The sequence below is a fragment of the Haliotis rufescens genome, unplaced genomic scaffold, assembly GCF_023055435.1.
Source record: "Haliotis rufescens isolate VD_foot unplaced genomic scaffold, xgHalRufe1.0.p SCAF_50, whole genome shotgun sequence".
NCBI lineage: Eukaryota > Metazoa > Mollusca > Gastropoda > Lepetellida > Haliotidae > Haliotis > Haliotis rufescens.
In genome coordinates this window covers 1,507,720-1,523,708 of record NW_025964224.1, presented here as the reverse complement: position 1 = coordinate 1,523,708, position 15,989 = coordinate 1,507,720, and the positions used below count along the sequence as shown (strand labels likewise).

The following is a 15,989-nucleotide window of genomic DNA, read 5'->3' as shown; positions in this document are numbered from 1 at the left end:
GAGTTAATATCGCTTTGTGGAACGGGGCCCTGGTTCTTTCCGCGGATGGAGTCCAATCAAGGATCATTATATGGCCCAATCTGGATTTGACCCCGACTGGCGGAGTCTTGCTCGACACGCAACAAACCCCAGCGAAATACGTCGCCTTACAAACATTGAGTCACCTTAGCACTTTGTAAAAATACTTTCTGTGAAGATCCCTTTCAACACGTTCTTCATTACAGGAGTGACTCAGTGGCCACGTATTCCGCGATGGCGATATCCCTACTACATCACGACAGACGGAGGACATCAACAAGACCTATACATATCGTCACCATTGAGGGAATCAAACATGGGTCAGGGGCGTTCAGAGCGAACGCTTTAACCAGAAGGCTACTCTGTCGCAACAGGGGAAACACTGACAGTCTCTCAAACGATTCAATGAAAGACAGGCGTGCACGGCTTTGATTTAAGTTTGCAAGGAGATAAGGTCAATAATAGATACAGCTTAACTTGCTATTTTCTCCAGCGTTTAATCCGTGAAAACGAATCTAACTTCATATTAGTATGCGAAATATGTCTACTTATTAAAAATGAATAAATGTCACCGAGTCTATGAAATCAGTCCGTATAATCTAGTGCTCCAACTGGGTTAGTTCGTGACTGGACCCGTGAAGATCCGGGGAAGAATAGGTCTTCAGCAACCCATACTTGCCGTAAAAGGCGACTATGCTTATCGTAAGAGGCGACTAACGGGATCGGGTGGTCAGGCTCGCTGACTTGGTTGATGCATGTCATCGTATCCCAATTGCTCGGATCAATCCTCATGATGTCAATCACTGGACTGTCTGGTCCAGTCTCGATTATTTACAGACTGCAGTTATAAAGCTAAAATATTGCTGAGTGTGGCGTTGAACAACAAACAAACAAAGTTTGAGAATGAAGTGAACATTCATGCAACCTGCATATTTTCTGCAGGAAAAGAACTATTCAGCACGTCCGCTCAATTAAATGTTATTGGTTGAGAAGGAAAAGTTCCTTTAAACCTTAAAATTGACTCCAACGTAAAAATACACGTGACGTACAAACATATATTTTGATTCAGCACAAAATGTTTTTGCGTAAGAGAAACGCAAATGTTATATCTATTTTTAATGCAGTAAATACTTTAAATTCCTGATATTTACACTCAGTTTATTCCAAGGTGTTCCATGTGATATTCTTCCGGCATGCTTTGCAATATTTAAATATATTGTCTCAAGTTTTCATTTTTTATGAACCACGTGCTCAACAGTTAACAATCAAAGAACATTTTGATTTTTTAATGTTGGAACAAATGTGAAGCACGAGTGGGGTAATAATCCAATTGTGGAGCCAATAAAATGGAATCGTTTTGGTGTTGAATCAATGTATGATCCTAGGAGATTAAAATACACGAACCTCTAGCGAAATGTAAATCGATTTGGGGAACGCTGCATATCCTGAGATCAGTGCTAGAAGACATATCTCCATCAAATCAATTAACCTCCTCAATATTCAAGCAGGCTCTGTCTGTGTTTGAAACTTGATCACCGTAGATAACTCCGTAGATAACTAAGGGATAATCTTTCAAAGAACAAAGGAGATGTAAAATGATCCCAGTTTAAATTGGATTATAAAACAGTGAAACTTCCTGTGTTTAACTCGTATGGTCTTATGGTTCAACATTATTGTCTTTGCAGCGTCATGACGGTACAGTGGTCGGCATTACGATTGTCTCAAACTTTGGGTAGTTTCAGGTCAAACGATTCCAATGATTTATTTGTTTATTGTTTAACGCTGCTCTCGGCAATAGTCGTTATATGACGGCGGTATGTAAATAATGGAGTCTGAACCAGACGATCCAGTGATTGGCATAATGCGCGTCGATCTTCAAGTTAATGAATGTTCTTGAGGTCAAATCCCCGTCACGCTGAAACCCTGACAGCCGACATCAGTGCGATATGTGAACCCCAAATGTCCTACGTCGCTTTTAGTATTATTCTGGCCAAGTCGGGGTGGGGTTAGGGGTTTGGGGGGGGGGGGGGGGGGGGGGGGGGGGGGTGCAGATGTGAGCTGAAATCAGTTATCGGCATAACCACAAGGCTACTCAAGGCCCTTTTACTAGCTAGGACATGCATACACCCGCACACGTCATATATAATGTGTACGTCCTACTGAAAGTTCTCATACTCCCTCACTTAATAAAGGTCGAGTTCATTGTAGAAATTTAAAAGCAATTTAATCATGCAGAAACATACCGCTTACTGAATAAGATAAGAGTCAGTGGTATTCAATCGCCCTAAAACCACCCAGCTCAACCTATAACATTAAGACAGAAGACGTGAATGGTAAATGTTTAATGACTACGTTCTTAATTGATCTGTTACCCGAAATGAAAAAGGCCAAGGATTATATAGGTATTCATTTCCTAAAGATGCACAGCACAATATATGCAGCATCTTACATTCGTAATGTTTTGCAAAACTCCTATTTCATGGAAATGTTTTAATGTGTCATGTATGTTTCGAATAAGTAATCGATGATTCAGTAGTGAGTTCAACTAATCCTTGTATCCGTTAACAGAGACAAGTGTAAGTCTGTCGTGCATCTGCCGACCTCCTACAGAGATGAATCATCCGCATTCGCTCCAGGTTAAGGATAAAACATAGCAACTTGCCAGACAAATGGTTTCTATAACATACTATGTTATAACACACTATCACCATGTTATAAACATTACTATCTCCATGTTATAACATACTATTTTCATGTTATAACATACTATCTCCAAGGTATAATATACTTTAGTCCATAATACACACATAGATGATTCATCACGACTTATGTTTTTAATATGGGAAATATCAACCGAGTAAACAACATTTACCTATGGTAAGCTGGGTTTTGCGCCGGGTTTTTTTTTAATATTCGAGCAACATCACGGCGGAATATGTCGGGAATCGAACCCGGGCCTTCGGCGCGACGAGCGAACGCTTTAACTACTTGGTTACTCTACCTCCACAAATGATTCGTACAATATAATCTCACCAAAATGTTGCATACAATATAATCTCCTCCACAAATGATTCGTACAATATAATCTCCCCTACAAATGATTCGTACAATATAACCTCCTCCACAAATGTTTCGTACAATATAATCTCCCCAACAAATGTTTCGTACATATAATCTCCTCCACAAATGATTCGTACAATATAATCTCTTCCACAAATGATTCGTACAACATAATCTCCTCAACAAATGCTTCGTTCAATATAATTCCTCCAGAAAAGATTTGTACAATATAATTCCTCCACAAATGATTCGTACAATATAATCTCCTCAACAAATGATTCGTACAATAAAATTCCTCCACAAATATTCCGTACAAATATAATTCCTCCACAAATGTTTCATATAATATAATCTCCTCCACAAATGTTTCATATAATATAATCTCCTCCACAAATGTTTCATATAATATAATCTCCTACACAAATGTTTCGTACAATATAATCTCCTCCAAAAATGTTTCGTACAATATAATCTCCTCCACAAATGTTTCGTACAATATAATCTCCCCCACAAATGTTTCGTACAATATAATCTCCTCCGCAAATGTTTGGTTTTATACCGACGCAGGAACTGCGGACAGTAATCGTACGGCTGCACAACATCGAGATGCGCTTCTAGGAGTTTCATCTCTTTACAGAGGGTGTTGTATAGAATGTTTCGTGTCTTCTATAAATAACAGCGAAACTATTCAATGTTGAACCTTGCTTACTTAGAACACTGGATGTTGAGTGAATGTTACGAGGGATCACAGTAAAGCCTGCATCTTTGAAATCCCCTTAATGATGTCATCTGTTGCACTTATCTCCTTATAGCTATATAATGATCCGACAAGAGGGATGGTACTGCCATTTAAAATCCCCGTGCTTGATGGGTCGGCTTGTTAGGGTGGACTGATATATTGGTAAGCTTTCATGGACCGATAATGTGATGTGATAAAATATCTACAGGAAGGGTCCCTTGGCGTGTGTCTGCATGGCGAAAATAAGTAGCTACTATGTAACACATAAAGCAAGTGCTTACACTTAGAAATCTTTACAAAAATAAAAAACAAAAGACTATATTTTGTTCTTTCGTTTGCATGATCAGTGGTTGGTTTACAGCCTGACCCGACTACCATAATGTTGTCTTTAACAAGTTGGTTTGATATTCTTGCCTTTTGCTTGTTTTTAGGGTTTTAGTTTTTTTAATGATCTAATTGTTCTACGCGTGAAATACGTCAGGTCCAGAAGGTGGTAGGGATATCTTTGTGATATAAATGTACGGACCTTCTTGTGTTTGGTCTGTGTTTGATAAGTGGAATAAGTGTTTAAGCGAACAAAGGAACTGTAACAGTACATTATACGCTAGCCATGCCCCAGCCTTCAGGGGGGCGGGTCAGAGGAAGGGGTAGTGAAGCAGTCTACTTGGAGACCAGAGACAAGGCTTGGAGGAAGAATGTGCTTTTAGGTTACATTATCTTCCAGGGAAGCGAGTTCGGGCTTAACCTCGCTTTCTAGATCATTGCGAGCGGAAGGTCCGAGGTTCGATCCCCGGCCTCGTCATACCAAATGACGTTTAAAGATGGTACTTGTTGTTACCCTGTCTGGCGCTCGGCATTAAGGGGATAAAACAAGGACTGGTCGGCTCGGAGTCAGTATACTGTATACATGTTAAACTGCGGCATGGTATCTCAGTGAGCTAGCACTATAAATCGGCATCAGTCCGGACTAGTACAAGAAGCCACGAACGCGGCGTTAAACCCATTTCACCTCCCCTTAAGACCATTGCACATTTTTGCCGTTTAAACATGTTTAGAATTTACACATGTTTAGTGTCTAACATGTTAACGACAAAATGCATATCACTGTCTGTTATCCTAATAATCTCAACATGATTTTAAAGAAAGTGCATATCATTAGGCATGAAGTCAAATATGGATGAGAGGTATAATACATATTGAAATTAGATGCGCAAATCAGATTCACAGGCACTTGCATAACACACACACCACCGGGATTAACAGCGAACTTGGTGCAATATCAACGTACACATTCACAAATCAACCAAGCTAAGTTAATGATGACTAGGATAATTGTCTCCGTAGCACAGGTGGTAGCGTGAAGGACTAGAAATAACGAGGTTGCAGGTTCGTACCGCCGACTTTTTAATTAGCGTTGTATTCATAAATGGGACGTTGCTGTAAGACTAAAAGTACTTCTCTCATACAGGAAACGGAAGCTGTCATATAAAGTATATCTGATTGTGACGATAGACCTTTAACCTCTTTAGTTACCCCCTCCCCCTACCTCTGCATCCCCATTAAAGGCTAAAACACATAAAAAGCGAGCTTTTTTAAATCATCTGCAATGAATTTCAAGGGGAGGGAGGGATTTGTGGGATAAAGGATCTTTCCCACACTTAGACCCTGAACACATTTAGGTGTTAAACACATTTCCACATATCGTCTTTAGGTTTGTTTTTAGGATTTTATTTTTACAGCGTACGATTTATCATGAAAACCCCACTCAGACACAGTATACTGACTCCTAGCCGACCAGTCCTTGATCCATTCCATTAATGCCGAGCATCAGGCTGGGAAACAACAAGTACCTGCTCCTAACGTCTTCTGGTGTGATCAGGCCACTGGATGGAACCAACCACCTTACGCTCTTCCGGTAAAGACGGAGGCGGTCTCGGAGAGGGAGAAGGAGAAGAGGAAGAGGGTGGTGAAGAGTACCACCGTGATGCGGAAGGGAAATGGGTGATTAATGTTATTGTCTGTGACATCAAATATGAGAGGAAGAATAAGATTACGGGCAACACGTGTTTGTCGTAAGAGAATAACAGCAAGAAATCACGGGCGATAATGATAAGAGTGACTGCGGTGGGAGACACGGGACAACGACAGACACGAGACGCTATTGCAGGTGTAGGGTCGGGGAGACAATAAAGATATGAAACCCGGGTGGGGAAGAGACATCTACAGAGACATAATGTTATCGTGGGGTGGGAAAAAGGCGACAATGGAGACATGGACAATCGCAGTGAAGGGTGGGGTGGGGTGTGTGTGTGTGTGTGTGTGTGGGGGGGGGGGGGGGGGGGGGGAGGGGGAACAAGGCACAAAAGAGACGTGGAAAATCGCGGGGGTGGGAAAAGGCGACAATAGAGTCATAGTCAATCGAGGGGGTGGGGACGAACACAATAGACTCATGGTCAATCGCGGGGGTGGGGACGAGGCACAATAGAGTCATTGACAATCGCGGGGGTGGGAACGAGGCACAATAGAGTCATGGACAATCGCGGGGGTGGGGACGGACACAATAGAGTCATGGTCAATCGATGGGGTGGGGACGAGGCAGAACGGAGTCATTGACAATCGCGGGGGTGGGAACGAGACACAATAGAGTCATGGACAATCGCGGGGGTGGGGACGAGGCACAATAGAGTCATGCACAATAGCGGGGGTGGGGACGAGGCACAATAGAAAACATGGACAATCGCGGGGGTGGGGACGAGGCGACAATAAAGACAGGGGCAATCGGGGTTAGGGACAGGGAAACAATAGGGTCAAGAGACAGTCGCAAGGGATGGGTGTGTGTGTGTGTGTGTGGGTGGGTGGGGGGGGGGGGGGGTATTTTCCAATGAAGAACAGCGACAGGGGCAAAAATAAGCACATTGGAAACTATCTGGATAAGAGAAATAGAATGACGTTGTTTGGAGGCAACAGTCAGAACCAGGCCCAAATCAGCCAACGCCATACAGGGCAGGAGAAGATAAGGGTTGTGAAATCTCATACAAAGTAAGAACCCAAGGTACATGTACCATTGGGGGGACGGTTAGAGGTCGGTTGGTTTGGCGGGGGTAGGGTGAAAATATATAAATGTTTGTAGACAGTGATAAAAGCTTCCAAGATTGGAACGAAACCAATACTGACACCTTCCTCCTCGATGAAATCCATGTTTCTGTTTCCCATGTCAGTGGAATATCAATGAACGTCACTCACTGTCACGAGATCGTATGTTTTCAAAAGTATGTTGCACAATAAGCACACACGAACTAGCTTATTTATGAACATCGGCAAGCATTACCGTTACATTTACGGATGAAAGGAGACATGCCTTCAGACCTCAGCATGAATAATTGAAAAAATGCTACCCTCGTGAACGCACAATGTCGCTGAAATGTAGAAATTGAGTTGCAAACCAATGGGATCTCCAGCATTGTTCCAGTTGGTAAGGACGTGCGTGATGCTGCGTCTTGAAGACACCGCCAGCACATGGACATCAAACACACATCAGAAACAGGAATGGTGTATAATCACTAGAGATCCTCTATCGAATCCCCATGTCCTATATATATAGAAATAAGGCCATCGAGGGATTTACTGGGCATTTTACATGAAATACTATTAAGAATAAAGAACATCTTTTGAAGATCTTCACGAGTCGGGCGTTTGATGACAGAATTAATTGCATGTGTGAGTTTTTTTAAAAAGGTTACATATATTGCTCTTTCAAATACGACGATATAGACATTTCTTTCTTTGAATAATAAGTTTCTAATGCTTGTACATATAAGTTGTTTGTTTTATGGGGTAGCGTGTGAAGAACGAAGACAGTAGGTCTGTACGCTTCCCGTTTTAAACACCATCTGGCAAACAGTGGCCCGCCGGCCAGTTGGTAAATTAAAATCAGCTCATTAAGTGCGCGAAGACTTGCCATCGAAGATAATTTTGAAACATGCTCAGTTGCTGTAACCATGTTTAACAGTTTACCGCGCTAATCCTCGGCTCTACTGGGGTGATTGTCTCACACAATGAAATCAATATGACACTGACAACTGCTCAACTTCAGTCCCTACAGGCCAAGCGTGATGGTGGCAGTGCAAGATGCATGTAACGGGCGTGAAGTGGACATAGACGTCAAACGTTCCTGGCATCAAACTACGGGGAAAGTCTTTAAATTTCTTACAGTTAAACGATTATTCATATACTCTATGATTTACATTGTCCTTAATGCTTCTGCAACAACTTAACCAGCGTGATTCGTGTCTTTAGTGATACAGCTAACAGGCCTACACCAGTGCCATATTTTCGTGTTTCCTTAGGTAGATACTCAACTACAAACTCTGAAATACTAAATTATTATTTGCTACAGTTCTGACATAAGGGTTGAATATGCCGTGCGTCATTCTGAATGCTTGAACATAAACGCCCCAAATGTACATGTGCTAAAAGCAGCCAGCAATATGTGTTCTCAAATTGAAGTTCATGCCACACAATGAAACACGGTAATCCACACCAGTCACTTGCAGACACTGAACATTATTTCTGTCAGTCTCACATGCCCACGATTATTCGAAGATCATGACCAATTTGGCCTTCCATAGTCGTTACGTTAGCTACGGAAATGTGTATCAGGGCATTGTTGGTCTACAGAGAACTCTCATCCCTCGTAATTGATAGTGCTGTTCTTTTGAACTTGTCGTATACTGACAGCTACGTGTTTTGTAGACTAGGTTCTGAACTGAATATATTTACATCATGTTGAAGGCTTAACTTAAGTTTGTAACCCCTTTAAAGTACTCATTATGAGGATGCAGCGGACCAGGACTTAAGTCACTGTGGCAATTTACACTCGTTCTCGAGGAAAGTATCAAAACACGAAGCGGCTGTATAAACGAAATGTGGATTTCCGTCGCAAAGCCCCCATCATGGCCACTAAGTCCAATCCAACAAGCTAATCCATCCCTGGACCCTACTCACGCAAACTAACAGGCTACCATTAGACATAAACGTCTTTTGAATACAGAATAATATTAATGTTTGAACCAAAAAGTTTCATTCAAATATAATTTGATATACAGAGGCCATTAAGAGCATAAATCATTTTCTTTTGAAAATAAACGACCATGAAACAATCAAAAATGATATTCAAATTAAATTCTAATTGTAATCGCAGACGGTAGAACCACAGAAGAGAGACTTACATATCATGTTCCCTATCGTCTTCCTTTGATATTTAATCCTTACAATATGAACGAAAACCCGAAGTTATGATAGAAAAGTCCAAATTAGTTTATATTTCCATCAATCGTAGACTTACCTTTCGTTAATATATCATACATTGTAGTTTTAGAAAATCAGCCTTCACAAATCGTAATCCGTGACCCATATTCCGGAACTTAAAGATTGTTCTTCATCATGGCACAGAGATTAATAATGAGGTTCTGCCACATCCTAAACGAAACCTGATGCGCTTCTTGTTTGACTATCCTCAAATACTTAGAAATGCTCTCAGATTATATGAAAAAAAATATTCAGTACTGTCATATTAAGACCTTACCCTTACATCCTAAAATGAGGCAATTTCTAACTAGACTTAACTCAGACACATCGCTGACAATAAACCTACCCGATTTCACCTGAGACATAAAATCCTGCAAAAGCCATTTGATATACTAACAAACAAGAGTAAGGTATGTCTGCGCCAGCGCTACCCTGGAGCTAAGCGACTTTTGCATGGAAGAAACGTCTCCTACCTGATGTGTGTTGGTGTCGGTCTGAGGAGGGAATGGACGAGGCACGATCTTACCCGTGGTTTATAAAACTTTCCTCAACCCTTGGAGGCGTAAGACTCGGAAACAAATGCTAATGGTCTGATCACGTGACAGCGCGTCATAGAGAAAGGCACCGTCCCATGTTCAGCAAGCTCTTCTTTGGACGACTCAAAGCGAGTACGCCACTGTCATAATAGACTCTGCCTAGCAGAGAGGCTGAAAGCATCGTGTATTGGTTCATAATACTTTAATAATGTGTTCATTTTCGGAACATAATGGCACTGGTTTGGATGGTTGGTGAGACAGAACAGGTACCGATTAATGAATGTAATTGTCGGGGCTTTCTTTCACTGCAGTTTCGTTTAGGACACAATCGGGGTTGGGTTACTGGTTTTTCAGGATCTTTCAATGGAAACGGTCGGTGTAATGGTTTTTCATTAGTCTACAACATAGCAGGTTTGTCCACGGCGTTGCGGTACGGCAGCTGTCCGGGGAATTCGTCCTCGGAATGATTTGTCGATCGCTTGTGTTGGAAGACAACAGTTGTCGCGTGTGTGGGGCCATCAACTGGAGACTCGGTAACAGTTGTTGCTCTGTAACTTGTTAGAGGGTTAACAAGCTGAGATGCCTTTTGTGTCGTTTATGATATTTTGTGTAATGAGGATTGGTGCGGTGGCATTGATCTTGCTGTAGGTGGATGGTTTAATGAGGTAGGGGGCATGTCAATATTATACTTTTATTACCAGTCGCGTTATCTCGTTAATTATGAACAAAAGATATTGATTGTGTTAAGTCACAATGTGATAATTGCGGATCAGGAATCCAAGGCATATTTCCTATTGGAACAGAAACTCTAAACAGACAATAATGAAAACATAGAAATTTGAGATAATGATTGTTTTTTAATATGACACATATATCCAAGATCTAGCCTCTACGGCTCTATTGATTGATCTGATCCAGCCATTTAAGGGATCTTGTAATATTTTGAAAGACAATTTAATTAAAATTGCGTCAATGATGATAAGAACTGCTTGTTCACCGGCACATCTACATCAGTCTCCTACGTATCCAATGACACACTGTCTACATCAGGGTTCTCCGTATCCGACGACACACTGCCTACAATTAGTTTCTACGTATCAGTCGACACTCCGCCTACAATTGGGTACTACGTATCCATTTACACACTGCCTAAAATTGGGTACTACGTATCCATCGACACACTGCCTACAATTGGGTTCTACGTATCAAATGACACACTGCCTACAATTGGGTTTTACGTTTCAATCGACACACTGCCTACAATTGGGTTCTAAGTATCAATCGGCACACTGCCTACAATTTGGTTCTAGGTATCAATCGACTCACTGCCTAAAATTGGGTGTTACGTATCAATCGACACACTGCCTACAATTGGGTACTACGTATCCGACGAAACACTGCCTACAATTGGGTACTACGTATTAAATGACACACTGCCTACAATTGGGTTCTACGTATCCGACGACACACTGCCTACAATTGGGTTCTACGTATCAATCGACACACTGCCTACAATTGGGTACTACGTATCCGACGACACACTGCCTACAATTGGGTTCTACGTATCAATCGACACACTGCCTACAATAGGATTCTACGCAACCAACGACACACATCCTACATCAGGGTTCTACGCAACCAACGACACACATCCTACATCAGGGCTCTACGCAACCAACGACACACATCCTACATCAGGGTTCTACGCAACCAACGACACACATCCTACATCAGGGCTCTACGCAACCAACGACACACAGCCTACATCAGGGCTCTACGCAACCAACGACACACAGCCTACATCAGGGTTCTACGCAATCAACGACACACAGCCTACATCAGGGCTCTACGCAACCAACGACACACATCCTACATCAGGGTTCTACGCAACCAACGACACACAGCCTACATCAGGGCTCTACGCAACCAACGACACACAGCCTACATCAGGGTTCTACGCAATCAACGACACACAGCCTACATCAGGGCTCTACGCAACCAACGACACACATCCTACATCAGGGTTCTACGCAACCAACGACACACATCCTACATCAGGGCTCTACGCAACCAACGACACACAGCCTACATCAGGGCTCTACGCAACCAACGACACACAGCCTACATCAGGGTTCTACGCAATCAACGACACACAGCCTACATCAGGGTTCTACGCAACCAACGACACACAGCCTACATCAGGGTTCTACGCAATCAACGACACACAGCCTACATCAGGGTTCTACGCAATCAACGACACACAGCCTACATCAGGGTTCTACGCAACCAACGACACACAGCCTACATCAGGGTTCTACGCAATCAACGACACACAGCCTACATCAGGGCTCTACGCAACCAACGACACACAGCCTACAATTGGGTTCTACTTGTCATATCACGACCACATGAACAAAGACTGCAAAACCCTTTCCAAAATCATAAGAAATGCCCGCTAAAAGATGAGTATCAATATCTGGAACATTGCTCAAACAACCTATGAGCAAGAGTGACACTCTTCATAGTCTTCGAAGAAGGAGCATGCTCGATTAAACTTCAAAAGTTGTGAAATGTAGACACCCAAGGCTGGAGATCCTTGAATATTGCTGGACAAAAAGAGAAAGTTGACTATGGAGAAGGCGTCCCCATTCCTCTTTTCGTACAGTCTTGTCGAAAGTCTAGTGTCACTAAAGGCTCTATCCTTATACCTAAATATGTAACAGATGATGCGATTTCACTGGATGTAATAGAATTGAGATTCGTTTAAGTGTACGTGTTCGATCAATCTACATATATAAAAGCAGAACGTTGGGTAAATAATCATATGCCCATGTCCTCGTAACGAGTACCTAAAGTCGTTAATCAAAGATGAATGTGCGATCTGTCCATCTACCGCCTTGTTGTGGCTACTCGACTATTGCTAACTCCAGCGTAAATTGGTTTCACAAAGGTGTTCGTTATTTAGCCTGGATGTGTAAGTGTTGTGTACAAGGACTTCAGAATCCCGCAACCAGTAACCTGTTGTCAAGACTACCGGCCGTTCCTTTTTGTGAGTAGCGACAGTGGTATTGAGTTCAGATACCACGGATACTATTGAGATGAATCTAGGATTCAAACTCGCCTCGGTTTCCCAACACAACTCTGTACACCAGTCGATAGTACGATTCTGACTATGTCATGAACATGTGTTTTTAAGAATCATTATCAAATAGCGATCATACCAGGTGTTTGCGAAAAGGTGAGCGTATACTGCCTACCGGTTGTACCCGTCACAAAGACATGCAAAGGCAAGACAATTTTGTCCCCTGACAAAACACGGGAACATATGGTACAAGTCAAAATAGGGAAAATCAGTGATGACACCGAGTGTGCGCGAAAATGGGTAACCCCGTCCCGTTCCACCGACAGAACCCGCCATATGCATAAAAAGTGCATTTCTTGCCAAACGCCGCACCCAGCAATACTCTGAGACAAGTCATGCCTTAAATCCCCCTACGCGATATCGACCACGCCTTCAACACCGTCACTCGGAATAAGTAAACTAAATTTTATAGAGGACGGACGCATGACTGTGTATTGTCAAGCGGTTTGTCCATGTCATTCAATGCATGCATTAAAGTAACCTGGCCGTGTTTGACTGGCTTCTCGTTTACGCCACCTGTGCGCAATGCATGAAACTTGACCTTCCGGTGTACATGCATGGACTTCCCGAGGGTCAAGTTAAAAGTAAAGGTTAAATGATATTTATAACCCTTCCCTGACATTAAAACTGTAAGAATAAAGCGCGCGTCATTACTCCCCGTGTCGTGCTTCATGTGTCATTGTCATAATCAATTAATAATGCACGCATGTGGATGTCCAGGCGGACTGCTGTACGTGCATAACTGCGCGTAGTCTCTGAGGGAGTAATGTAATGAGTCGGAACTCTATTTCTCTAAAATTGAACTGAGGGGCAAAAAATGTTTACCGACTTAGCTTTTTATGTAGTTGAAAATTGAGCGAAGTGTTGCTCAGTTTGATTATATCTATCTAACCATCACTCATTCCTGCAACAGTTCGTAAAATATAATCTGGGGCTGGGTAATTTCGTGTGAAAATAAATTAGTTCTAGGGTAAGAAATGAATCTGCAACCCATGACCCTGTACCATGTTTGAAATGTTGTCAATTTCTGCCGAAAAAGCAAGTTTTCTGATTTCCTGTCTAAGATATTCATCAGCAGTTGTGTGGTATGCGATTTTTGTGAAGTTTTTATGTTTTAAATCAAATTATATTTTTAAAAATATCCTCTGAGTGCTGACGAAGCGCCAGTACAGATCATCATTTGAATATAATATCGCTGATCTAAGATATCAAAGCTATGATAAAATCAATAGAGGAATAATTTACTATGCTTCTCAGTCTGTGTTCTCAAGTTAGCATACGTTGTGCATGTGTATTGTGTATTGCTTAAAAGTTAGCACATGCTATACATGTGTATTGTGTATTGCTTAAAAGTTAGTACATGTTATACATATGTATTGTGTATTGCTTAAAAGTTAGCACATGTTATACATGTGTATTGTGTATTGCTTCAAAGTTAGCACATGTTATACATATGTATTGTGTATTGCTTCAAAGTTAGCATATGTTATACATATGTATTGTGTATTGCTTAAAAGTTAGTACATGTTATACATGTGTATTGTGTATTGCTTCAAAGTTAGCATATGTTATACATATGTATTGTGTATTGCTTAAAAGTTAGCACATGCTATACATATGTATTGTGTATTGCTTCAAAGTTAGCACATGTTATACATATGTATTGTGTATTGCTTCAAAGTTAGTACATGTTATACATATGTATTGTGTATTGCTTAAAAGTTAGCACATGTTATACATATGTATTGTGTATTGCTTCAAAGTTAGCACATGTTATACATATGTATTGTGTATTGCTTCAAAGTAAGCATATGTTATACATGAAGTGTATTGTGTATTGCTTAAAAGCGTCAAATTATATACTCGAAGGCAGTTACGGCAACTGTGATCATGACCTAATTTGTGACATAGTGATCACGTGATAATATGTACTGGTGTAACTGTTTAATGTGTACTGTATGGTTGTTTAATGTGGCAGAAAAAATGAATTACATATGTCTTCGAATGATTTAGATTTTATAAATTAATCTGGCTGGTAATGGTATGTTTCGTGTTAAAATCAATTGCCTCGGTAATCATTTCCCAAAATGAAAGACGTACAGCAAGTTGAAAGGGAAAGTAGCAGCTTCACTTTCTGTGTGACTTTGTTTGTTTGTTTGTTTGATTGATTGTGTGTTTGTCTCTCTAGTGAGTGAGTTAGTGAATATGGTTTTACGCCGCTTTTAGCAATATTCCAGAAATATCACGGCGGGGGACACCAGAAATGGGCTTCACACATTGTACCCATGTCGGGAATCGAACCCGGGTCTTCGGCGTGACGAGCTAACGCTTTTACCACTAGCCTACCCGACCGCCCTTGTCTCTCTAACCGTCCGGTCCCGTTAGTGGACTCTTACGACAAGCATGGTCACCCTTTACGACAGGCATGGGTTGCGGAAGACCAACTCTAACCGTAAGAAGCCACCCTGGTCTCTCGGCCGTTACAAGTGGTTTGCTGTATGCACAGTAATCTGTAAAGTGAGTGGTCCATGCTACTTCTGCATATGCTGATCTATCACTGCCTAAAGTGACCTGCAATCCACTTTGTGTACATTCACATACTAATTACTACGACCCTTTCAAGGGTTCGAAACCGCACACTTTATGACGTCACACTGATCATTGTGACGCAAAAATGACGCCATAGTCTGAACTCGAGAAACACATATTTACAAACACTTTTTTGTCGGTACATTTTGAAATACTCTCTTTCGGTCAGGTACTGCCGTGGTTTCTGCCAATATGTATTGACAGGCATATCTTAAATAATACAGAAATATATAAAAGCTTTAACAATTTCTTTTCAAAATTCCTATCGACAATGATTGCGAACATTTGGGTTTTCGGGATGTTGTGGTCGTCAAATCAGCAAGTTCAAACGGAAGTGGTTATCATAATTCGGAACCAGAATGGAGTATATTCCAAATTCACTGTTAATTTGACAAATCCTTAATAATTTAGTCAGCATTCTCTCTCTCTCTCTCTCTCTCTCTCTGTCTCTCTCTCTCTCTCTCTCTCTCTCTCTCTCTCTCTCTCTGTCTCTCTCTCTCTCTCTCTCTCTCTGACTCTCTCTTTAAAGACAGGTCTAGACTATAACTGGCCGATATAGACGGTGAAGTCAACTTCCTGTACTGAACCACGTGGGATG

General features: G+C 41.5%; 1 protein-coding gene across 1 annotated transcript in view; it reads right to left on the bottom strand.

Annotated features, from left to right (window-relative positions):
• Positions 1-9,735, bottom strand: part of LOC124151361 (enterin neuropeptides-like) — a 41,288-nt gene extending 31,553 nt beyond the window's left edge. The window contains exon 1 of the mRNA XM_046523769.1: positions 9,598-9,735. The gene's annotated coding sequence lies outside the window, so the exon portion shown is untranslated. The remainder of the gene's footprint in view (positions 1-9,597) is intronic.
• Between the last annotated feature and the right edge of the window lie 6,254 nt (positions 9,736-15,989).